We start from the raw sequence: 26,655 nt of genomic DNA on the forward strand, positions 1-26,655 counted from the left end.
ATCCGTAGTCCATAAAAGCTAGTCGAGGTGGGAATAGCGGGCGGTCATATAAAGCGAGCGGAAGTCTGTAAAGGAAAAACCCGCGACGAAACAAAACACTGGAGGAGGATAACAATGGTTAACTGAAACAATGCTTAAGAAGATGGAGGAATGCAGAAAGCGAAAACCATGAAGGTCAAAGAATACAGAAGGCTGAAAAATGAATTGAGAAGAGAGACGGACAAATCCAAAGAAAAGTACGTTGAACAGTTATATATGTGAAGAAATAACGAAAATTCAACGGCGTGGCAGATATGGTCTGATGTTTTAGGAAGTACAAGAATTACCAGGAAAATTGGCAATTTATAACAATAAATTTCTAGCGCCCGTCATTGGTGTCTGTCTGTGATAGGAAATTCGGATTGGCTGAAATGTTGTAGGCTCACCTCTAATTACCTGCTGAGAACACAATTATCTTATTATTATTGTGGAGTATTATACAGATGAATCTCTCGCACTTTCTACTGTTACTAACTTTGACTTTGTTGCGGCCTTTAAATGTATTGTTTCTATCGTTACCATGGAAACGAGAGTTGGTCATTTATCAACGACATGCCACCATAAAAAAAAACTTGGTTTTTAGTGTGAATTGATTACAACTAACCGATTCCCATTTTTAAAAATTTCTCTCTAACTTTATTATATATTATTATTTATTCATTATATTAATCGTATTTTTAATAACTGAATCAGTGAGTAGAAAAAGGAGGACATTCCCCAGCACGTTACTTTTGAAAAACGAAAAGTAAAACCGCTTAACGGAAATACTATTGCTTGCGTAAAAATATCTGTATGGGAGATTTGTAGCGTATGTTAAGACTATTCATTTTCCAAAATTCCAAAAACATAATAGTATTGGATATTTAGTTATAGAGAAATTGCTATGATGGAATGTTTTCCTTCATTTCTGGAATGATGTTCTTTTTCTAGTCACCGATTCAATTACAAATATTATGACTATTTTCTTTGTTTGCATTAATAGGTTCGTAGTTTTGTTATAATTTCTAACAGTATAATCAAAATTCCAATATAGATACAATTCGCTCCTTCGATAGTGACACATCTTTCTTCTTCTTCTTCTTCTTCTTCTTCTTCTTCTTATTATTATTATTATTATTATTATTATTATTATTATTATTATTATTATTATTATTATTATTATTATTATTATTATTATTATTATTATTATTTGACAAAACTTCGACTGCCATATGTTCTTTACCTCTTAGTTTGCGTAAATTGAGATTTGGTGCATAGACTACTTAATTAAGACGTATTGAAACGGCTTGAAACTACCTATGTATATTTTTGGTAAAACTTTGACTTCCCATAACTTTTGACCTCATAGATTACGCAGGTTAGTATTTGGTGTATAAACTAATTAAGACGTGTGGAATCGGAAAAAATAAATAAATTCAAATTCAAAACGTATAAAACTCATTACCGATTCAGAATTCTCTTAAAGCTAATTTCTACAATTTTATGGCATTATTCTTACTATAAATTGATTTGCAGAAGTGGAAATATTCAATTTGTTCATTACACATACTGTCCATTATCAGCTCAATCCTAGTAGAATATTTGATAGCTGTGTGAAAGCTAATTTGCCGATGGCAAACAAGTAAATAAAATGGAAAAATATGTTGACCAAATTCATTTATCCAACGGTTTCCACCTTGTGCTTCTACATAATAGCAATTTTGCTTTTATCGTAATATGCTATGTAGCCAATTGAGTTGGTTGCAAATTCTCGTCCAATTGCAACCTTGGTTGGCAAATTCTCGTCCAATTAAAAAGTTGGTTGGCACATTCTCGTCCAATTACAATCATGGTTGGCAAATTCTCTTCCAATTACAACGTTGGTTGACAAATTTTTGTCCAATTACAACATTGGTTGGCAAATGCTAGTTCAACTACAACATTGATTGGCAAATTCTCTTCCAATTACATAATTGGTTGGCAAATTCTCGTCCAATTACAACGTTAGTTTGCAAATTTTCGTCCAATTAAAAGTGTTCAATTTCAACGTAGGGCCAAGCAATTGGTTAGCCTACCGTTTTCCATTGCTAGTTTGCGTTGCTAGGGTAATACATTGTTTTGCTGAATATTTTTTTATTGAGTATTTCACAGTTACTACTTTTATCTCGCTCCGAGATTTAGAAAAGAAGGTTTGTCACCGCTCCTGTCTATACCATTATCGTAGCTTGATTTTTAAAGCTATCTGTATAATAACTTTGTTATTCTTTAAGAGATCCCAAGAATAGTAATGTTTTTACAGATCACAGGCTTTTACAGACCATAGATTGTTATTTAAATATATCATATTATTTGACAGTCAGTGATGCCAGCCCATGGGAAAAATCTCATTTTGTGGGATTTTTTGACGTTAATTATTTGGAATGAGATAGAAGAAATTGGGATTTTTCGCTATATGTATAACAAATGCCAACGAAATTCTCTATGAGCCGAAAGTAGACACTGTTGTTAATTTTTTAGTCTGAAGTTTTTTCTTTGTCATTGGCAAAGTCCATGCTAGTGAAGATTGATTTAATCATATGCGACTCTTAAAAATCAAGTACCAAGAAACGAAATTTGTGCTCTGTTATTTGAAGAAAGAAGAAAAAAAAACTATGAACGAATGAAAGAAAGTAAGTAAAATATTAAACGAGAAATAATCATTTCTCAAACATTTCACATGAAATATGTGGAGAACAAAATTTTCTAGTATCATTCGGACCAGCATAAGTTTATGGTACAAAGATGTGAACTGCCTTCTGACAACATAAAAAATATACTTGTTCTCGATTAAGGAAAATAGTTATTCACAAACTATTTTATATATGTAGAAGATTGAAATTTATTGATAAATGCATCAAGAGATTAAGAAAGTGACACTTCATACTTAAGTTTCATTCTCATATTTTATTATTATTAAATAATAATAATAATAAGAAGACAATTTGGGAAATTAAGATACAAAATGGGATTTCTTTCCTTTCTAGATGCCATTTTATAGAGTTTCAATTTGGCATCACTATTGACAGTAGGAGAGCTAATTAAACTTCGGAAACCTCAGTTCATTTGCATTCCACAAACACTTAAGACCAGGCTATTTTGTACACATGTATGTTTCACGTAACGGATAGGTGCTGATTGCCACGGGTGCTGACTGCCACGCCACAGCCAATTATTGGTGCTGACTGCCACGACTGTTGCTGATTGCAGATATGAAGGTGCTGACTGCCACGACGGCGTGCTGACTGCCACGAGCCTGGGAGAAACTGTATTTGGAAAGAGAGGAATTAATCCCTCATACTAAATTTATGATTATTAATTAATTTAGTAGGGATTAATTTAGTAATCATCACAGCAAATCTATGTGGCATCCTATAAGTTACAAAGTTGCTCACTAAGTGGAACGACATACATTTGAATGTTTATAAAGGGATTGTCTTTTCTGTTATATGTACAATTTTCACATTTCATTGTTTATATTAATTGTTTTATTGTATTATTTAATGGATATGATGGTCTGAAGCCAGCCGACAAGGGAAGTTTGGGAGAAGCACTCGCCTGCAGAGAAATAAGCATGTCATTAGAAGGACCAATTCATGCTGATTACAACAGGTAATAAAACTCCTGTACGTTGAGAACTGTTCGAGATATTCAGCTTGGACGTTTATAGGAGAAAATGAGTGGATGCACGTTTCAACGCGTTAAGTATTCTCTCCCATGGCGAAGCCTGATGGTTTGAACTTGCTATTGCTTGATCACTGGGGTCCATTCACAGACAATTTGTCTATTACAAGTTCCATGACGGATGGCAATGACCTAATGGTTGAGAAGATACCAAAGAATTGCACACGATTTGTGCAACCATTTGATGTGTTTTGATTCCGATCAATCAAAGATTATGGCAGGAGATTTGTACATAGTATGAATCTTCACCTGGACGTTATAATGTACCAACGAAACAATCAAATAAAGTTCGTGTCTATACGAATCACTTCCGATCACCGCTATACATTGGATTGTTTCAGTTTGCGTTTTGCAAGGCAGGTTACGAACAAATTATAGGCCTATAACTTTTGAATCACTTGTCGAATTCGCTTTTTGCTTTGGTTCTGCGAACTGTTCTCTTGACGGATCCAACACAATTGCACATATAAAATGTTCATGGTGCAAGGGAGTATTTTGCCTGCGTCATTTCTTCATAAAACAGAACAACAGTGATCAATTTTCATCTCTAACCTATGATTATTGTGAACAATGTAATGACTAATTGTATCTAACAAACCCGTTAGTTATTGCGAAACACTTTTTTGCTGTTACTTCCGATAGCTTTCAATTCGTATGCCAATATTCGTTACTAATTACGTTGTACTTAACGCGTATAAATGCGTATATCCTCATTTTCTCATATAAACTTCCAAGTTGAATATCTCGAACCGTTCTCAACCGTACAGGAATTTTATTAGCTTGTTATAATCAGCATGAATTGGGACTTCAAATGGCATGCTTAGTTTATCTGCAGGCGAGTGCTTTCTCCTGAACTTCCCTTGTGAGGTACAGCCAGCAGTGCTTTTTTGATGGAACTTTCAAGAGCTGCTCGAAACAATTTGCACAGCTGTACACAGTTCATGCTGACATAGGGAGTTCAAGTGAGAATACATAAATCGTACCAATTTTGTACGCACTGCTCCCTGACAAAACTGAAGTACACTCATGTCCAAAATTATTGTCGCATATCTATAACTGTTTTCTTGTAAGAATATAATTTGATAATTTTGCAGAGTACTTTTAATACTTATATTATGTGTATAATCAGGAAATTTATATTTGTGATAAATTTCATAGGAAAAGAATTATAAATACGAAAATTATAATGAGTAAAATAAAATGTAACTAAATGGACAAGAAAATTTTATTTTCGTTTTATTGTTCTTCTTTACTGCTCTTTTGACATGAAATTTACCACATACTTGTCTTTGCTGATTATACACATACTAACATTATAAGAAGTACCGAGTGAATTCGTTATCAAATTAGATTACTAGAACAACATATTTATAGTAAAGAGACAATAATTTTGGACATGAGTGTACATACAGAGACCTGTTTACCTTTGTTAGGTGTTGGTCTGAATAACACGATCCTAAGGATCATCTAGTTTCTTTCATGCTTCTTGGTGTCCGGTAATGTTACGTCTAGCAACTTTCTCTCAGGTTCGTGGCAGTCAGCACGCCATCGTGGCAGTCAGCACCTTGATATTGGCAATCAGCGCCAGTCGTGGCAATCAGCACCATTAATTGGCTGTGGCAGTCAGCACCCCACCCACGTAATAAAGTATTTCTTTACCAACATTTAGTAGAATTTTCCTGCTCCAAATTTGTTTTCCAGGCTTTTGATTTCTAAAGGGAATTTATTTTTCTATTTTCTTTGGGATGATCTGGAATTTTAATGCTTTGATTTCTACTAGATTCTTCTTCAAATCAATTTAATCTGAATCCATTTTGTGTGACGTTGAGAACCTTTTAAGTGGAAATTCCCTGTAAGTCCCAACACAAATATCTCGTTGTATTTAGTTTCTTAGTGTCATATTATGATTTTATAACATGCTACTTTGCCTAGGTAATAAGTATTATCTACGCTGTAGGAAAAAAAAATCGGGTGGTTAAGTAACCACTATCCATTCAGGCATGCAGCGAGAACTTATGAAAGAGTGGGCGCAGTGGTCGAAGTGAGACGGTATGCGGTGGTATACCATACCGTCTCTGGTATTTCAGGGATGAAGGCGTACCAACTCTGATTTTTCAGTGACCAAGACATACCGCCACGGGAGAGTAGATGCTAAATACCTTTAATAACTCCATTTTTATACACAGTAATTGACGAATAGCTATGCACGTAAAAAGAGCTTCTTCTTATGTAGAAATAATTTCTAAGCTGACAACATCGACATCTTTTTTCTACCTTTTGTTTTTAAAATAAGGTGTCTTGAAAGTAGTTCATCTAGTTTATATTTCGATGTGCCATTTGGAATTGTTCCTTTCGTATGCATGTGTGTGTCTTTTTATCTTTTCATGTAAATGTCGTGTTTTGAGCATAAGCGGATTTAGAGGTTATCTGCTGTGGGAGCGATTCTTCCGGGGGCTTGGAATACCCCTCAGTCGAGAGAGGGGTCCGGGAGCTTCCCCGCAGGAAATTGTTAATACAAAAAATGATTTTTGAGCATTTTTATGTATAATTTTCTATAATACAACATAAGGGGATAGAAAGTTGTTGGCGAGAGATCAAAGTCTCTCCAAGTCCCTCCCCCCCTCTAACTAAACAAAAGCTCTCCAGTGGTTTTCAGTCATTATGTAAATAGAAATGCAATCTTTTGGGCAACATACCATCACTGTATTTCAACATTTAGATAGCTGGTATGTCGAGTTAAAATCGTAATAAAGTATACCGCCTCTGCTTTTTTTCCACTTCGAACACTTGAGTGAGTGATTAGAAATATAACCACTATCACCTAAAGGGTTAAAGGAAAAATTATTTAAATCTCTTCATTGGCCATCTTTCTGGACTCAACCTATAATTCAATGTTGTGTTTTCATGGTATTAAACCTCAGACTCCGATCTTTTCTATACAGAAAGTTGCGTACACAGACTAGGGGGGGTTGCGTATAACCCCTAGGGAATTGGGAAATGACCATAAATCAATCTCGTGAAAAATGGATTCAGGTCTTTTTTTTTTTTTTTTTTTTGAATCATAGATTCAATTAATGTTTCGAACTTAGAGAAAAATGAAATTTTGTTATTGTTTTAATCAATGTTATGTTAATATATATATATATATCACTTATCTTTCATTACATGTAACATTATATTTCAAATTTATTGCCGATGTTTAACTAGACTTGGAAGAAGAAATCAGTGAAATTGCATCATTAAATTCTAGTTTATTTCAAGGGGAACAGAAAAATAATTCACCATAAAAATCAATGAGCTCAAAAGAAAAGGATAGTATATGTACTAAACACCAAAACTATTTTTTTCCCTTGACTATTGACGCCATCCAGCCGTAATATTTACAGACTATAAAGCGCAGTTAACACAATATTGTTCACACACAAATTATTCGATCTTTTCTTATGTGCATTTCTGGTAGTTTTTAACTCACTGGTAGTTCCTATGTGTCCTGGTTCTCAATTTTGTCTTCAAATCTTACGACTTCATAAAATGATGAAATTTTGCACAGCTACACACGGTGTGTATCAGATTATTTTTGTACACGTGTATGTTTCATGACATACAAAGTGTTTCTTTACTAAAATTGCTTCGTAATAAAGTGACAATACAATAACTCATAGTTACTTTATATATTTATATATTTTTATTATTAAGTTATTAATATTGCTCTTTACTAACCATATATCCTATTTCGTTAAGCAAACCAAGAATGCTCTGTAGTTGGTACAGTATAACATGCAGAACTTCTTCAATGCACGAGGGTAAGTCAAAAATTATCCATAATGTAGCTATAACTTATACTGATCTCTGTCCTCGTTTGTTTTTTGTTTTTTTGCTATACTGTTGTGGTCATGCTATGAAAGTTTGATGCTAATCCCTCCATTTGTCTTCCTTTTGTTGCTGATAGATCATGGCGCCTCCATTACAAGTTTGTACCAAAGAGGAACAGCGAGCAGTGATCCGCTTATTGTAGTCGGAAATTGTATCAGAGGCTTCAATCCATCAAAGACCTTCGACACAATACGGAAATAGTATCTTGCCGTAACTGAGGGTCTACAAATGGATTGAAACAAATTTTAAAATAGCGGCACAAGTGTTACACACGAGGTCGTGCGTAACGCATGTGCGACCTTTTTTGAATTTTTCATGGATTTCATGAATGGATTGCGACCACAAAAACCGGATCACTGCTCATTATTCCTCCATGGTGGAAACTTCTACCATCGCCATCTATCACACAATGAAAGAAATGTTCAATACAAAAGTTACGTATTTTCCCCCGGAGAATCCAAATCCACAATTTAAAAAATGGGGGTTCCTATTTAAGATTTCAAAGTTAACCCCCTCCCGCCCCCGGGGGTGGAACAAGGAGTCGAGTGTGGTATCATTGGATGTCCCCCTCCTAGACGAAAAACTTTTTTTTTTAACTTTTTCAAAATCAGATTTGTAGTATTCCAGATATTTCCTAAAAAAACAGTTATAAATGCCTCATTTTCAAATTGTTTCTAACCCATTTTGAATTTTGTTGATTACAGCTCCACCTATCACGCAACGAAGAAAGTTTGATACAAAAGTTACGTATTTCCCCCCGGAGAATCAGAATCCGCAATAAAAAGTGGGTGTTCCTATTTAAGATTTCAAAATTGACCCCCTAGAGCCTCCGGGAGGTGGGGTAGGGGGTCGAGTGTAGTATCATTAAATGTACCCCTTCGAGATTAACAACTTTTGTTACAACTTTTTAAAAATCCGATTGTACTTTACCAGATATTTCCAGAAACAGTTTTAAATGCCTATATATATATATATATATATATATATATATATATATATATATATATATATATATATATATATATATAGAGAGAGAGAGAGAGAGAGAGAGAGAGATACGATAGATATACGAGGGTAAGTCATGGTATGTATATATATGCATGGCTAAAAAAGAAAAAAAATGCTAAGCTTTTTGTCATATACAATGAATTTATAACATAAATACGAGTATATAACAACTCTCCTCATACTTTGTTATTTAGTGATGCTTATTAGATTTTTTAAAGATCGTTTTCTTAAAAAGAGAATTATATTTTACTTTGTAGTATGATTTGTTTTATTTTTTTAGTTTTCAGTACGATTTATCTTATTTTTACAACAAAACTTTAAAAAAGAAATACTTATTTTATTTTATCCTTCTAGATATCATGAATGGATAAATGTAGTAGGCTAACTTGCTGTTTTCATACAAGATATGAGTATTGAATGAAATTAATTGAAATTTCTAATTCTACGTTCCACGCTTATGCTCTTTAGGTTAAAAGAGACGAATGATGGATCAAAATGAGTGATTATGAAATAAGAAACTAGAAGGAAACGGAAGATCCTCGAGAAAAACCCACAGACACAATGTTGTTCACCAAAAAAAAAAAAAAGTGGCGGGCAATCGAACGAAGAATCCTTTGCACCAGAGCTGAGTGCTCTAACACTTGAGCCACCGTTTCTCCAAGTATTATTATTATTATTATTATTATTATTATTATTATTATTAGTAGTAGTAGTAGTAGTAGTAGTAGTAGTAGTAGTAGTAGTATTATGAAAAATGAAATGAAATCTTTGAGTTTTACGTCCCACAGTTATGCTGAAGGAGACGGTGATGATGAGTAATGAATGAAAATGGTGGAATGAAGAAAGTGGGAGAAAACGAGAGAATCCCGAGGAAACGCTAGCACACGGTGTTTGTCCACCACAAAGTTCACTTGGCGGGGCTGGTATCGAACCCGGGACCCCAAGCGCCAGAGGTGAACGCTCTACCACTGAGCCACCGCGGCCCCTATTATTATTATTATTATTATTATTATTGAAGACAAGGTTGAATCATTCCTTTAAATGATAGTTGAATGAAACTTTAATTTGCATAGTTTTTTTTACTCGTATATTATGAAATTGACTATTTTCTAAAAATTTTAATCTTCTTTTGTAAATCAGTTGGAACGTTATAATTTGATTGTATTAATCTTCTAACTAAGGTCTTGACCTTCTCTAATATTCATTCTATATTATAAATTTTCTGTTCTGTTCCAAATTATTATATATTTTTTTCTAACATAATACTGTATTTTTTTACCTATGAACTGTTCATAGCATTTAAAATAAAGTTATTATTATTATTATTATTATTATTATTATTATTATTATTATTATTATTATTATTATTATTATTATTATTATTATTATTATTATTATCTGGAATTTACTCTTGGTAACTTAAGCTTTCTGAAAAAATTGATAAAATGTCTGCAAAATCCAAAACCGGATCGAAATCAACTGATAACAATGTAATATTTCCAATTTCCAATGTAGCAAATGCGTATAGGGTTACATTCCAGACAAGAGTCGAGACTGTCTTCTCTCGAAAAGACGCCGTGCAAATGCCATCTTGTCTCCGAAAATGTATCTTATCGCGTGTCGCCTCGTCTCGTGAGCATCCTTAAAAACTTTTCGAAAGAAGATTCCTGTATTGCATGAGTAGATATCGAATTTCCAGCATAGTTATTAAAGCTAGTATTAATAAATACATAAATAACTCTACGGGCTATTATGAAACCCGGAGGTTCAATGCCGTGTTCACAAAAGTTCTCCACTGACTTCTCTCCTTGGCCAACTGGATCCAGTTTTAAATTTGTATCCCTATTTCTGCGAGATCCATCTTAATATTGTCTTCCCATCTGCGCCTAGGTCTTTCTAATGGTTGTTTTCCGATTAGATTTCCAGTTAAAATTTTGAAAGCGCTCCTACTTTCTTCATGATCTGCCCACCTGATCCTCCTAGACTTGATGACCCTAACAATGTTTGTTAAATGGTATAAATTACCATAGAGGTATAAATTATTTATAAATAAATAAATAAATAAATAAATAAAGACAAAAAATAAACAATAAATGTCTTGATGTTATGGTTGCAATAGCCGAGTGGTCTCGGGAAAATGTTTTCTGATCTGAAGCCCGCAATCAAATGCATCTAAAATGTATGTGTACATTTTTAACTGGCCTCGCTAACTCTATGTCCCTGTCGAATGGAAACTACATCAGAGTTCAACTAGAGTAAGTAAAGAACATTTAGAAAAGGTGGTAGAAGATTCACTTTTGATCGGAAGGGTTCCTGATTCGATTCCTGGCCATGTAAGTTTGTGGTGCACAACATTCTGTCTGTGCGTTTTCTCCCATTTCTTCCCACATTTTCATTCAAGTTATTTCGTAATCATTCCCTTTCATTTATCATCTGTCTCTAGCTGAAATTACATACGCACGTGAGACATTAAATTGAAGATTGATTTCATTCAAAAGAAAATAATATTTCTGAGTTTCCAGACGATTTTCACACAATCTTTTCGTTCTTAGAGTCGTACAATAATACTGAATGATCCCGTGTTTCTAATCTATGCAATAACTCCTTGGCCTTATTTATCTAGTATAGAAACTTTCATATTAAGATTAAACTATTTATTAGATTAAACTATTTAAACTATTTATTGAACTATTTATTCCATTATAATAGCTACTTACCAAATTCTGCTAATTCTAATTAGTTTCTTCTTTATAAAATGTAAATATATATAATTTGCATACACACAAATTAAAAGTATAAAAGACGCTATGAAGCTACTTACACCAGAACACACAAAATGAGATGCTTACACGTGAATCACTGTTGCAAAGAGTTTGACATGAAATCTTCACTTTCTCATCTGAACCTTGCTTTATAACATTTGTTTGTTGGTTGGAAGATCTTTTAGGTCACCGGTGGACACGGTAGTGTCACAACCTCAGCAGTCATTAAGGCGACATAAGATTCTCTTTTTTTTCTTCTAAGTTTTTATTTTTTTTAAAAAAAAAGGCAAAATAAGACTTGTTCTTATTTGTTAAACAAAACCAAAAATTTGAAACAAAAGGGATAGTTTTTTGTTTACGTGACAGTAGTACGCATTGTTTTGTGGATGTCATGTTCTTTCGTTTCTTTGGCTTTGGTGGCGATTACTATAGCACGGAAACGTTATTTGGTGCTAAGATGTAAACCCTTTATATTAAGAATAATAAGTATTATACTTAAAAAAATTACATGTTATACAATGACACAAGGCAGTTCTTGGCTTTTGTTATATACAGTATTTTAGTTCTTTACTAACACGAATCTATTCGAACGGGTCGCGGTGGCTCAGTGGTAGAGCGTTCACCTCTGGTGCAGAGGATCCGTGGTTTAATCCCAGCTAGCGCCAAGTGGCCTTTGTGGTGGACAAACACCATATGTGGGGTTTTCTCGGGGTTCTTCCGTTTCCTCATAACCAACCATACCTAGTGATCTAGATATCCCCGTGACTTGTGATCTGCATGCAGTTGGACTCGTAACCCACCATACCTAATGATCTAGACTCGTGACCCTTATACAGTGAGATCTATAACCTATTATACGCTGTGATCTTGATACACTCGTGACCCATAACCCACCATACCCATTGATCTGGACATACCTATGATCCGGTGTCCCAGACTGTCCCGAACAGACCTTTGACTTAGGCAGACCCGATTTCACACAGACAGACTCATGACCTGGTCTGATCCAGTGGCTCGGAGGACAGATCGGGTGTGTCCCGGAGACGACAAAACATCATCATACACAGAAAAAATATGAGTGGGGCTGCTAATGCAATCTTAACAACGGCTATTCTCTCCTCTCTCTCTGTGCCTTCTCAATCAATTTATAATTTCCTATTTCTCTCTTGTTGTTTGCTCCTTGTGTGTGAAAGTAACTGAAAGATAACAACAAGTTTTAACAGAGTATAAAGTGCTGGAATCAAATATATATATATATATATATATAAGCTATATATATATTTCTCAGCAAGGATCATCAAAGTTTAATCGAGCGAATCTGTAAAACGAGTGTAAAAGGTACCGTTGAGCCCAAACAGTTTTTTGTTATTTTTTTGTATGTTAAAAAAACTATATTTCTTTTCAGTATGGGAAGAGAAATAAACACGAAATTATACTTGAAATATTGAAGATGTAGTAGCCTGATTCATACATGTATGACTGGAAATCAACTGAATCGAACAAACGAATGTTCACGCTCGAGTAGTGAATATAATCGTTCCATTATGAAATTTTAAAGTAATGCTACAAGTCTGAAATTTTGGCTGTTTCTAGGTGGATTCTCGTCATTGCGTCTGTCTAGGTATGTTGGAGTATGAGAAGCGACACCCAAACCCGGATGACCTAGATAAAAGATCCGGAAGACCCATCTGTGGCTCGTTCTATCACTTCTTAGAACACCCAAAGTCCTCTTTCTCGTGCAGTTCCTAAAATGTGCTAATTACTAATAGTGCCAAATCAACTTATTTATTTCAAAAACAAATATCTACAACTTGCTAACGCTTAATAGCCTGTCAACACAATCTTTATGTCTAGCACAGAACTTTGTTAGAATATTAAAAACTGCATTACATCAACTTCGACTAAACACTAACATTTGAATTCATCTGCAAACTTAATCCGTCAATATTCATCTTTTCAGGGGCACAGGGGCTCAGTGGAAGATCGCTTATCTCTGGCGTGTGGGGTTCCTGATTCCATCCCCGGCCAAGTAAGTTTGTTTTGGACAACATCGTGTTCGTGGGTTTTCTCACTCCTGTTTTCTCCCACTTTCTCATTCCATCAATTCCTCCATAATTATTCACTTGCTTTAATCACCGTCTCCCTTAGCCTAAAGAGCATAATTGTTGGACGTTAAACTGGAGAGAAAGTTTGGGGAAAGAAGAGTAAAGTGAAAATACACAGAAAACATACATCGTTGGAAAAACCGTACAGCACTGAAAAAAAAGTTACAGCTGTACAGACCTACAAAGTGACTGACGTGTGTCACACATGAAAGCAGTGGTGTAACTACTATGGTGCGAAACCCTGCAATGCGGGGGGGGGGGGCAGACACTTCCAAGGGGGCCCTTCTCCTTACCCTCCTAATAGGTCGAATCAACATATTTTTCAGTTTTTTATTAGTCGGCAGTGTTCTTCCACCCTCTCCTTTTCCGGCTATCTTTGGGAGGCTTGACGTTTAGGTCAAGCACCGCGAACAAAAAGGAGGGAAATTCGGGTCGGTCGGGATTTATAGGCTCTTATATTTTTCTTTGGCGGGAAATATTGAATCAAACGTTAGAACTAACATCTATATTAAACTATTTGATATACTAAATTCACAGTTACATTGTCGTTTTACATCTTTGCGTGATACAGTATCCAAATTTTCCTTTTTGCCTTCTGTCAATATAATTCATCTCATTGATGATGAAATTCTAAGAAGGGCACAGATACTTCAAACAACTTACAATTGTGATATTGGTTCTTCGTTTCCGATGGAAGTAATTTGCTTTGTGAAACAGCTGAAATCTGAAATAAAGGTTCAGAATTTTGCTTGACCTACAAGGCTTTTAATTGGGAAATATAAGTCATTGGCATCTAGCTTTTCAGAACTTATTGCCGAGTATTTGTTGTTTTTGACCCTCCCTGTCTCTGTTAGTTCTGCGGAGAGGTTGTTCTCAAAATTGAAATTAATATAAAACTATGTGAGAAGAACAATGGGCCAAAATAGCTTAAGTAATCGAGCACTGCTCTCAATAAACCCGGACGAAGCTGAAAAAATGGATGTACGGGCAGTATTCGAAGTGGAGAAAAAGCAAAGATGGTACAGTACGAAACATAGAATATGTTACAAAGAGTTTAAGTCCAACTTAGGAACAAGCTCTTGCGCCGTGTGCTTATGCATTCCGAAATACACTTCTCATCGACTAGTTACTTCCGGTCTTCAACTCAACCACCCCCTCCTCCACCTCTAAAGCAGTGTGTGACTTAATGCACTCTTTTCATTCAGACGGAAGAAACAGGAACCAGTTTACAAGGTTTGTCGCTCTAAAACCGTCTCTTTGATTCGTTTGTTCTGAAATGCCTTTCTAGAGCCTGAATAAAACAAAACGTCACAAAATGTTCCCATAGCTTCATAAACACCCTTATTTGTATTCTTTCCCTTCTTCAAAGGCCGCATATCACATCAACCTATTAAGATGCTCCTTGTGAATTCTATGGAAATTGTTAATCATGGCAGTAGGTTTTGTGCTTCCCAAAGTCTGTAATCCGGGACCAGAGCTCTAAAAACTACTGACAAAAAATGAGTGTTATTCATTTCTTGTCAGTAAGTGGAAGCAAATGTTCCAGTTGGAGGCATTTGGGCAGGATAAAAGCTGTAATTGCCCCCTCGCTTGAGCTTGAGAAATACATATTGTTAGATCAAATGTGTAGGAGTATAACGAAAAAAAAAAGTTCGATGTCAGCTCGCGCCAAATAAACTTTGTGGTGAACAAACACCGTGAGAGTGGGTTCTCCCGTTTCCTCCCACTTTTTCATTCCACCATTCCCTTCATTGCTTATCGTCACCATCTCCTTTATCCTCCCCGCATAATCATGGGACAGAACACTTAAAGATTTCATTTCATTTTTTACTAATAAAAAATGAAAGTATTATGTCGGCGGAGAATCTGCGCCCCCCTTCCCCCGGATCCGGGCAAAATCGTAGGAATATATATATATATATATATATATATATATATATATATATATATATATATATATATATATATATATATATATATATATATATATATATATATATATATATATATATATATGAAGTTTGACTCAGAAAAAAGTACAGTAAACCGTAAGATGCAATATGGACTCTTGGAGGAAATTCGAACGAATTTAGAATATGTGTAAATTACCATCTGAACAATTTATTGTGGGGTGTAAGACAGAAAAAGTAATAGATTGCGAAAGATATTGCTGTCGAATTCGTAGTTTTCTTGTTAGAAGAGATGAATAGTGGCACTTCAGAGAGAAAGAGAGAGAGAGAAGGCTACATGTAATGGATGATTTCAAAGAGTAAGTTCAGAGAAGACAAATTTTGGTTAGAGGGAAGCAAACTGGGCACCATCTTTTTTCAATTCATTCTTGTAGTATGTGACGAGTGAAATACGATAGTACCAAAATTTTGGAAATTGCACCGGGGAACATGGGTAATTTAGGGAAAGTTATCCAAATTACCTATGTTCCTCCGATGCAATTTTCAAAATTTTGTTACTATCGTGTTTGACTCGTCACATACTACAAGAATGAAGCGAAAAATGATGGGACCCAGTTTGTTTACCTCTAACCAAAATTTTAAATATTACCAGAGAATCGTACGTAATGCATGCAACATCTGTGGTGACGATTTGTTGTATGACACATCATCCAAACTTAATTTATCTGTGCATCTGTTATAGTTTCAAGCTGTGCTGTAAATTGCAACACTAAACTATTTATGTTCGTAAACAATGCGAAAAAAGAAATGTTGAATATGATTTAACTTAGTTATTAAATCAAGATCCCTCCTTTCTTTGTGTTTTCTTTATTGTATTTTTATATTACAATTACAGAATGCAAAGGTGAATGAAGGTTGAATCGTGAATGGCTCACAGAATTAAAACATCGTTCCATCCAGTGTGGCAGAATCCACGCTCAGGTGAATTGGTTTCACTATCAACAGAGATCCCGCCTGACAGCAAGCTTTCTTAAAAGTTTACGCCAAATAACCAGCTTATTATGACTGAGTAATGCTTCACGAGAAGAAGAAGAAGATATTTATTTCTGCTACGTTTGTTTTTGTGTCTTTCTATTGTTTAAAACAAAGGACCAATTTAAACTTTGGACAAATATGACAGAATACAATGTTTGTGTCTCTTTGATGTGACTTATTTAGAATTACCAGATGTATTATAGATGGGGGAACGTAACTGAATTTAAGGGGAAAGACGAACGTTTGCAGTGTTACTTAAAAAGACTTTCCAATACGCAATTAACTTCATTATATTCTGTATAGACAAAAGCTTTTGAAGAAATGAAAAAAAAAAAATGCAATTTTCTTACGTCTTGTCTAGAAAAGAACTGCGTGAGTGTGGAATCGATTACATGGAATACTTCTGAACCACGAAACGATTTCTGAATGTTATAAACAGGTCCGGTCCTAGGCAACTTGCAGTCTCGTGCAATAGCGTAATTTACCGTCCACCCTTCCCAGAAACAACAAATCTTAAAAGCCACGATTTTAAATAGGTGAGGGAAAGTTACTCGCACTTAGAAGGAACTAAACACTACAAAGACAATCTCGTTGTGTCTGTTTTTTTCTTTAAATAATAACCTATTATGCTAGTGAAAGATAAAGCAAACAACCTGCAGAGGAAAGATGGTAATCCTTTTTATAGAATTTAATATCGAGCTTCAATCTCAATATAGCCGTTTGTGATTCCAGGACAACTAGCTCTTTTATCTTAATTTCTTGATTTTCCTTCTGCATCTGTTAAAAAAAAAATACTTTTTCTACCTTCAATGATAAGGAACATGTTTGTAACAAAGACAAGACTAGTTTTCATATAAAAAGTGTAATAATTAACTAAATGGAACAGGTATTCGCTACTGATCGAAAATTGAGTTCCTGTATTTCATGACAATCAAGCTATTCATTGTGGGATTTGTTTGATCATTTGCTAGAGCATTGTCCACGTGACCTTAAATTAATGCGACCTAAACATGATTTATAAATGTAGTACTCAAATAAAAAATCAGCTTCGTAAATTTAACTACCATAATCATGAAATCTGTTTCCAACAAGAAATACCGGTATTTATTTTAAATAATATATTTAGTTACGATAGATTTTGCCACCCCATGCAACTGTGCATGTTGCACATATGATAGAGCCGGCCCTGGTTATAAGTAACTGCCATTTTGATCTTTTCATAATTTATACATTTTTATTCCATTTTCTTTCCTCTTCTTCTTTTACCTAGGTACCCTGTACTCTATATTTTCCCGCTTACGCGAAGTCGACATTTTGATGATTATTTTCTCTCTTGCTCGGTCCCAAACATCATCCCTTAGTAGTCATGTCTAGATTTCTCGTAGACAATAGATTTTATTGCCCCCTTAATTGCTTTATTACCTAACGACTTTCGATGTCAATATGGCCGTGTCGGCCTTGGGGAGACCGGCCCCGGGCTTGGGGGAAGTTTCTGGGGGAAGTGGTTTTATTACTTGTGCAATAGAGGTTGTTTGGAAAAGTGGAATGACCTCCTTTCTTGTTGAAACATGCTCCTATACGATTCTTGAATCGAAATTATAATCAAATTAGAATTAAAACCATGATTTAGATAATTAGAGCATTGGTATACGGCTTTGAATGCGATCCAACACGATTTTTGATTGAGGATACGGCTTTGAATGCTGTTCTTAGCTTTAAATATGATTTAATACGTTTATTGAATCGAAATTATAATCAAATTAGAATTAAAACTACGATTTAGATAATTAGAGCAATGGTATACGTCATTGAACGCGATCCATAGCTTCAAACATGAAACAACACGGTTTTTGATTGAGGATACGAGTTTGAACGGTGTTCCTAGCTTTAAACATGATTTAATACGTTTCTTGAATTGAAATTATAATTAAATTAGAATTAAAACTATGATTTAGATAATTAGAACTTCAGTATATGGCTTAAAACGCGGTCCATAGTTCCCACAAGGTTTTTCCCCATTAATTTAATTATGATCTGACTTGTAAAGCTCGTAACTAATTGAACAGTCTTATTTGAACTAGAAAATTATGAATAATGAATATGATTACACCCTTTAAGCTCCAATGTTTAGCAACGATTTTTAATGGTGCTTTGTTTTACGGAGTAAAGTATTAAGATGGGAGGGAAAAAGGAAGGATAGGAAGAAATATTTATTTATTTTCATTTATTTTTTCTTGTTGCGAACTGCACTTCTTTCGTTTAGCTTGCTTGGCTCTTAAATGACAGACTTAACTCTGCTATTTTTCAGCGTTGCTCAGTACGAAATTCGCAGATACGCAAGGTTCTGTGTTCTCTCCAAGCGTCATTGTAATACTGATGGTGAAGATTGAAGTTCAGTTTCTCACACCCTATGCAAACAACCTTGCGATATGATTGGCCAGGAAAAAACCAGTTTGCTCCACCTCCAATGTTTAACCATGGGGGCCAATCACTCCCTCTAGTTTGAGTGAACGGGAGAACCAACCCTTTCCCCACCTCTCTTTCCATCATCAATGTCTTGTGTGAACAAGTTTCTACCCGCTCCCCACCCTTCCCCCGCATCTCTTGACCGCATTCTGTGTGATCAGGTTTTTACCCTGCGACAAGTGACACACATTTTTTCCCCACCCCTCACTGCCACTCTTTGGTTGCATCCTGTGTGAACATGCTTATACCTTTTCTCCCCCCAACGGTGATAACTGACACATTTTTCCTCACAAAGGGTGTTTTTCAAACCAGTTCTGGTGGATGGTTTGCGGACAACAGCCTCTTCCCCGCCCATTCAGACAAACAAACAAGGTATTGCCAGGCTGTCCTTGTACTCAATGCCAATAACCTGATGAATAAATGGTTGTCCTTCATTTTGATTTTGCAAAACAACACACACACAAAAAAGAACCTGTAGAATGGTTTTGTGTATTCCCACATACAATAATTATGCTGTTCTTTTCTCCAAGATACAAGTTATTGAAACAGTTGTTGAAATGATAGCTATATAGCTTACTGAATAAAGCCGGAATTTTAAAATTTAGGAACATTGTTGCCTGAACCCAACTAACGAATTTTATTGCTTGGTAAACAACTATTTGCTGTGAAAAATACGACAATTTGGCGTCTTTAAGGTATGAATTGAGACATGCTGGCGATGTTTTTCAAACTTTAGGCATTGTGTGAAAATTCCATGGTATTACCTCTATAGAAAAGAAATATTTGCTTCGATTCGGCAAGAGACCGACAAAGGAATTCTTTTCTGCTTCTTTGCAGACTGAGGCAATGCTGTATTACAAGGCAAATTCATTTACTTTATTTTTTTTCTCCCCCTATTCCATTCCCCTTATGTTAATGAATAAATAAAAAATATATTATATAAATGGAGTACACATTTCCTGTATTAACAATTTTGCTCGTGAAGTTTTCTACCTTGCTTCTGCCTTGCTTCTTTAAAGTGTTTTTTCTGGATTTTTTTCTGTGTTTGTTCAAAGAAGAAGATATTATATTCAAGTAAGTTTTATATCATTATAATTGATTAGATATATTTGCATAAGTATCGAATGGTGGGACTCCCCTAGAAAATTAACACATATTGTTTTTCTTATGAAAATAATTAACACAGTGTAGAAACGAACTGAGTTTGCCAATATGTTTTAACTTGTGGGGAGCATATCGAGCCAAAATCGGGGGAGCTGTGCATGAGGGATAGTCCCCCAAACAGGGGAATCGCGGCTGCCTTATAACGCATTCCGTGCTTACCGAAAATCGGGGGGGAGCTGTGCATGAGGGATAGTCCCCCAAACAGGGGAATCGCGGCTGACTTATAACCCCTTTCGTGTTTACCGAAAATCGGGAGGGGAGCCGTGCATGGGGGAATAGTACCCCGAACCTGAGGGAGCCGCGTGTGAGTTATATTGCTTTCCGTGTTTGCCAAACAGTGGGGATCCATACATGCGGGGCATAACACCCAACAGGGAAAAGCTAGCTTCCTGAACGGTCACCACGAAGGAACGAAATATTTGTTTTTTTTTTTTTTTAAATTGTTTGAATACTATGTTTGAGTTTTGATTCCGTTTCGGTTGTGTTTTTGGACAAGTTGACCACAGGAAAGAGTGAAGAATGGAACTAGCATTATTATTATAGTTAAGAATATGCGGGGGGACACGAAAAATATCTTGGCAGTGTTAATCTTTTTAGAGAAAAAATGCGTGGTGACGTCCCTTAAGAATCGCCATTGACGGACGGACTTATGGTTTTAGAAATGCATGGTGACGTCCCTTAAGAACCGCCAATGACGGTTGGACTTATAGCTTTATAAATGCGTGGTGACATCCGTTAAGACCCGCCACTGACGGACTTTATAGTTTTAGAAATGCGTGGTGACGTCCCTTAAGAACCGCCAATGACGGTTGGACTTATAGTTTTAGAAATGCGTGGTGATGTCCCTTAAGAACCGCCAATGACGGTTGGACTTATAGTTTTAGAAATGCGTGGTGATGTCCCTTAAGAACTGTCAATGAGATACTTTATAGTTTTAGAAATGCATGGTGACATCCCTTAAGAACCGCCACTGATGGACTTTACGGCAAAAAATCAAGTGTGCAATTTCTTTGAATCTTTATAACTGAAATTGTGATTAAACTGAATTGCGTACTGTCCAATATTTTTGATGGTAGATTTTATATAAATACATTGTGTCTGAATGATTTGTCATGAATCTGTATTCATATTGGGATGTCTTTTCGGAAAATAAGCAATTTACACATAAAGAACACTTTTAGAACACATACATATTCAATATTTACTACAGATAATGTTCAAAATATATTGTTTAGTGTAAAATAATTAAGTTCAACAGAAAAGATAGACATTTGTCTTGCTTGTATCCCTAATATTTAGAAAATCAGTCAGTATTAAGTTGTTTTTTTTATATATAAAGAGTTCTTAGTTGTAGTGGATGCAATTTTCCAAGATACATGCGAATATTGCAATTTTACGTAAATGTGTAGACTTTTCTTTCCCACAGTTAGACTCCAAAGAAAAGAACTAGGTTCATTGATTCATTTTGGATCATAGCAACGGCCTTTTCCCTTTGAATTCGTGTTAGAATAGCTTGACTATCACGAAACGTAGTGAATACTCAAATGGATCTTTTCCAAGACATGACGAATAAACGAATGTAATTAAGTGAGAGAAATTTAAGCTAGATGTTCTTTTATTTCTGAATAAGTGTTGGGAATATGAACTTGCGTATTTTAAACATGTGTTGCAGTATTCAGAATCTTAATCATATGGTAGTCACATGGTTTTTGTACATACTAACTCTATATTAAGCAAGGTAATGAGTGAGAAAAATAAATATTGGTTTTGTAAAATGAAATGAAATACGAAATATCTTGTTAGGGATGCAGAAAGAGAATCCAATGCAGTGTGAACGCGCTCTTTTGCGTGGAGGAAGAGGGGAGCTATACCCGGAGTGAATTCCCCCTCACAACTTTTCAATTACTGAATGCAGTCTTTTTTTCGTAGAGAAAAAGGGGTATACCAGTCTTTAAGAGTAATGTAGTAAGAGTAATGCCACCCATTATTGAACGTTACTTGTTTTATACATGGATTTCGCAGTGAGGCACTAGGATTTCAATGTAAATGTATGCAGCAGTACTAGTAGAGGGGGTCATCCCCCTGAAAGACTGGGGTTCATATCCCAGAAATGATGTGGTACCGCACCACTTAAGTAAATATTTGCTCTGTCACTGAAAGACATGGGTTTATATTCCTTATTTAACCCAATAGTTTTACTTATACGCGTTTGATCTTCAATACTTTGATAGAATATTAAGACCAACAGAATATACAAGCATGTGCTATGGTTTATTACACATTGAAAACATATATACTATACTCACCTGAGAAAATATACGGAACTTTGTCACACACGCGTTAGCACTGCGGGACTTTCAACGCACAACTAATCTTTAATTATGACTTTTGCCGATAGGTGTCACTACTAGTTCTATTAAAATAGTATTAAATTACTATTGCTAATGTACTGGTTCTGATTTTTTTCTTGGAAACATATTGGTAGTATTAGTATATAAAAAAGGATAGGGAATCCGCAGACATAGTGTTTGTTCAGTTGGCATGAGCTAGGATTGAACTACAGACCCCCTAAACATATGAAGTGAACACCTTACCACTTTTTAAATAAATAAAAAAAAATTGTATGAATTCCGTTTTATAACATGTTGTTGGAGTGGAGTTATATAAGTTTTTATCGGGATTAAGATATAGGATTTTACAAGTGCAAGAGTTTTTGTGGATGAATTAGATTTATCTTTTATACGATGATGAAAGATTGATTTGATTTTATATTTCCGATCTCTAAACATTTTAACCTGTGAGATCAGACAATTTTCAGCGAGCACACTATTCGGGAAAAGAGGGAAATTAGGTATCATGCAAGACATTTGTTGGTGTAAATGAGAAAATCATTATTATTATTATTTTGACTGAATGCCCCGCCGGTAATTGGACCAGAACCGTTTGCTTTGAATACGTTTTCGGGTACGTCCGCGTCGCGACACCTTTATACCGGGAATCGGGCCCGGGGGCCGCTCACAATGAACGCAAAAGCGAAAGCAAGTACGCTACGCGGAACCACCCGCATTAAAGCCAAAACGTGTTAGCGACTACGTTGTGAGGGAACACTACTTCCCCTACCGGGAATTGAACCCGGTGGTGCTCGCACTGAATGCAAGAACGTTACCGATTATATTGTGAGGGAACACTAGATTTGATCTTAAGTTATTGGTACGTTCAGCTTTGGGTTTTACACAGCACAGATAGTTTGCTTGTACAGATTTATTGAGAATTCGAAAATGTATAAAGTACTTTGCCAGAATTCTACATAGCTTTTGCAAACTATAGGCTAAAAGAAACTGATTTTGTACGTGGATAGAATAACAGAATTTTTATTTCTATTAAGTATAATTTGCACTATTTTGGTAAAATTATGTTGTACTAATAACATTTTTTTTTATTATTTTCCAGAAGAAAATGGAGTCCCAACACCAACCATCAACATCATCATCCACTTCTTCCTCCTCCCTTAACCATATCGAGTGGTTTGAAAAAATACATAATTTATTAGATGTAGCAGAGGGAAAGAAAAGGAGAAGAGATGAGGGGACATCACAAAGGACGAAAAAGACGCGCTACTCACCAGTGGTAGAAGTGGTTCAAAAAAGAAAAGAAACTACACCAGTGGAAGAAGTAACAGTGCCACTAACTCAAGAAAGAAAAGAACTTCGACCAGTGGAAGAAGTAGCAGTGGAAATAGTGGGGGAGCGGGGTAATAGCGGGGCAGCGAATGAAGCTGATATATATTTGAACGATGGGGAAGATTGGGTTATAGTGAAGGCAGGGGAAAAGTGGGATCGATTAGAGAAGGCAAGAAAATTGAAAGAAAAATTTTTGAAATAAATAAGTTGTATATATATTTGTAAATAAATTGTGTGTTTTTGTTGAATGGGTGCTGGGAAATTTGTGTTTTCTTTCCTCTGAATTTTTAAATCCTTTCTAACTTTTTAACAGTACTGAGGTATTTTGATAATAGTCTCAATAACTAATGTGCAAACATATAAGGTTTCTTCTTCCTTTATATATACTTGAAATTAATGCAGGTTCTATTTTTGATGAATGGCTGAATTTTGAGTTTATTTTTTCAGCAAGAAGTCTCTATTTTTTTTTCTAAATTCTTAGAACATTCCTTGTAAGAATTAATCTGTTGTCACATGACCTATCTTCGGGAATCGAATCCTTGACGAGTGATATTAGAAAATGTTTTCGTACAAATAAAAAATATGAAATGTCCAACACTGATGTACTATTCAGTTAGCCAAGACGATCATACTAACCACTTGGTCATGAAACAATTTTAGTTGGTACAGTAGAAAACAAACTGTACACGGAACTATACTGTACAAACCTGAAGATTTCAAAACAATTGAAAAGAGAGAAAGAAAATTGAAGTAGTATTTTCTTATTGGTAATTGCTTATTTGATTTTTCACCAGTAATATTTCTCTTTGTCTTGTGGTAAACTAATCAAAGTTTAAACTTGGATAGGCTAAAGGAGACAGTAATTATGAGAAATGAATGATTTAATGTTGTTTCGTCTTGAAAAACTCCAAGAGAGTTCACTACAAGTCTAACTGTTGGTACTACCACTGACCCACTGCCGTCTTATATTGAAATTTGAAATCAGATTCTTTACTAGTTAAATAAATAAATAATTACTGGTCTCTCTTCGATATGTATTGAAATGATTTCCCCTTGACTGTGTATTAAAATGAAATGTGACACCTCACAATTATTTTGTCTAGGATAAAGCATTTGGTAAAATGAAGAAACTCTGAGGGGAACGCTTGGAAAAGTTACAAACACAATATGTTCAGCCATAATTTTAGTTGGTCAACCCGGGATCTCAACCATCTAAGGTGAAGTTTGGTTCAACAATTAGTTTGAAAATATGTATTCGTGAAGATAGTACAGTAAGCATGTTGTATGCCAAGTCTCATTTTAACATTTAATTGGTGTAAACCTCCCTTGGTTTTGAATTTGTGAGCGTAATGTGAAAACAATCTTATTTTATTTGACATCACATTTGCGTGGCAGGATTAAGGAAAACTTCACGTAAGATAGTCATGATTTGTATGAATTTGTTTGGAGTTCGCCATCATCAAAGCTATTTTCTTTGTAGTCCTTAGACAGTAAACTGATAGACTTTGAAGTTCTTTTAAACATTCTACTTGGGAATCGAATCCTCTTATTACTTATTTCTTCTTCTTTTGAGTATTTCTTTTATTGGATTATCTGCTTTGCGGTATGTATTTTGACTTACCAATTACATTTTTAACGAATCGCTTGTTCAAGCTCTGCTTTTGTGTTATTTCGTTTTTATTAAAACTCAGCTTTTGAATTCTTTCGTGTTATTTATAATAACACTAAAGTCTATGAACATATTAAGAGCTACTTGTGAAATAAATGGAAAATGATATTAGAAAACTATAAGTACGAATAAAGTTTAGTTGTCAAAGACATGTACGCTATCCGCTTAACCATACAAACTTTTGTTTCATCTCGTCTCATATCATAGGCAAGCTAGAACAAAGAGAAAAACTATTCTTATTACTTTTAGTGTGAAATCGATACATTGATCATTTAGTGTAATCTCCTTTCCTTATGCTCTGTAAGCTAAGAGAAATGAATAATGCTGACAATCAAAACAAAACAAAATGTACATTTAGAGGAAGAGAGAGATGAATAGAGAAAGGTATAGAGATGGAGGGAGAGAAGTTCAGAGAGAGAAGTACAGAGGGAGGTCCAGAGAGGAAGGGGGAGAGAGAGGTCCAGAGATGGAGAGAAAGGTGCAGATAGGGAGATAAGGAGAGAGAGAGGAAGAGAAAGAGGATGAACACTACAAGAAGTTTGTATTCAATAATCTTCATGGTTTTGCGAAATATGTTCCTATCTTTCTTCCCAACATTACGATCTTCAGAGTGAACTGAATTTCTCATAAGCAATACGAAGCTAGAACTAACCTAATGATGGATTTGTCAACAATTTCATAGTTCTCACTGTAATTTTTCGTATTATTTTAGAGAACATATGCGTAGCAGACTCCTTGTTAAGTAAGCACTTCAAAATTAGACCTGATATATAGCTGAAGCTATTAAATACCAACAAGTTGAATAGGCTCAAGTCAGAAAGTATACTTGAACTGAAATCTTTATTTCTAGTGGGTATGAAGAACACCTCTTAAGACATGTGTGTGAATAAATGAAGGAAAACATGGGTGATGGGAATCGAATCACAAACTACCACATCAGAGATGTGTACCCTATTACATATAAAGCTATTTGATTGTACAACAGATAAATAGGCGATATACTACACTTTATCCGTAAAATAAATTCCAATTTCATGAAACGTAAGAAGGAAAGGGTGCAGAGGCCGATGTTGGAAACTTTTATAATTTGCTCAGTTTACTTTAAATATTATTAGGAATTAGATTTTTTTTTCTTTCTTTGTTTGAGCTTATCAGTATTTAAGGACATGTTAGCTATGAAGGTCTCAGTATCTATTTATCTATAAAAAGTGTACTGCACTGTGAACAATATCGTCACTCGGAGAT

The 26,655-nt window shown here is 35.1% G+C and overlaps 1 protein-coding gene across 1 annotated transcript in view; it reads right to left on the reverse strand.

Annotated features, from left to right (window-relative positions):
- The window catches only part of LOC145688894 (uncharacterized), a 61,904-nt gene extending 50,415 nt beyond the window's left edge, over positions 1-11,489 (reverse strand). Inside the window, exon 1 of the mRNA XM_081763059.1 lies at positions 11,441-11,489. The gene's annotated coding sequence lies outside the window, so the exon portion shown is untranslated. The remainder of the gene's footprint in view (positions 1-11,440) is intronic.
- Positions 11,490-26,655: the final 15,166 nt, after the last annotated feature.

The sequence above is a fragment of the Thermobia domestica genome, chromosome 7 (assembly GCF_964235325.1).
Source record: "Thermobia domestica chromosome 7, izTheDome1.hap1.1, whole genome shotgun sequence".
In the NCBI taxonomy this organism is placed as follows: domain Eukaryota; kingdom Metazoa; phylum Arthropoda; class Insecta; order Zygentoma; family Lepismatidae; genus Thermobia; species Thermobia domestica.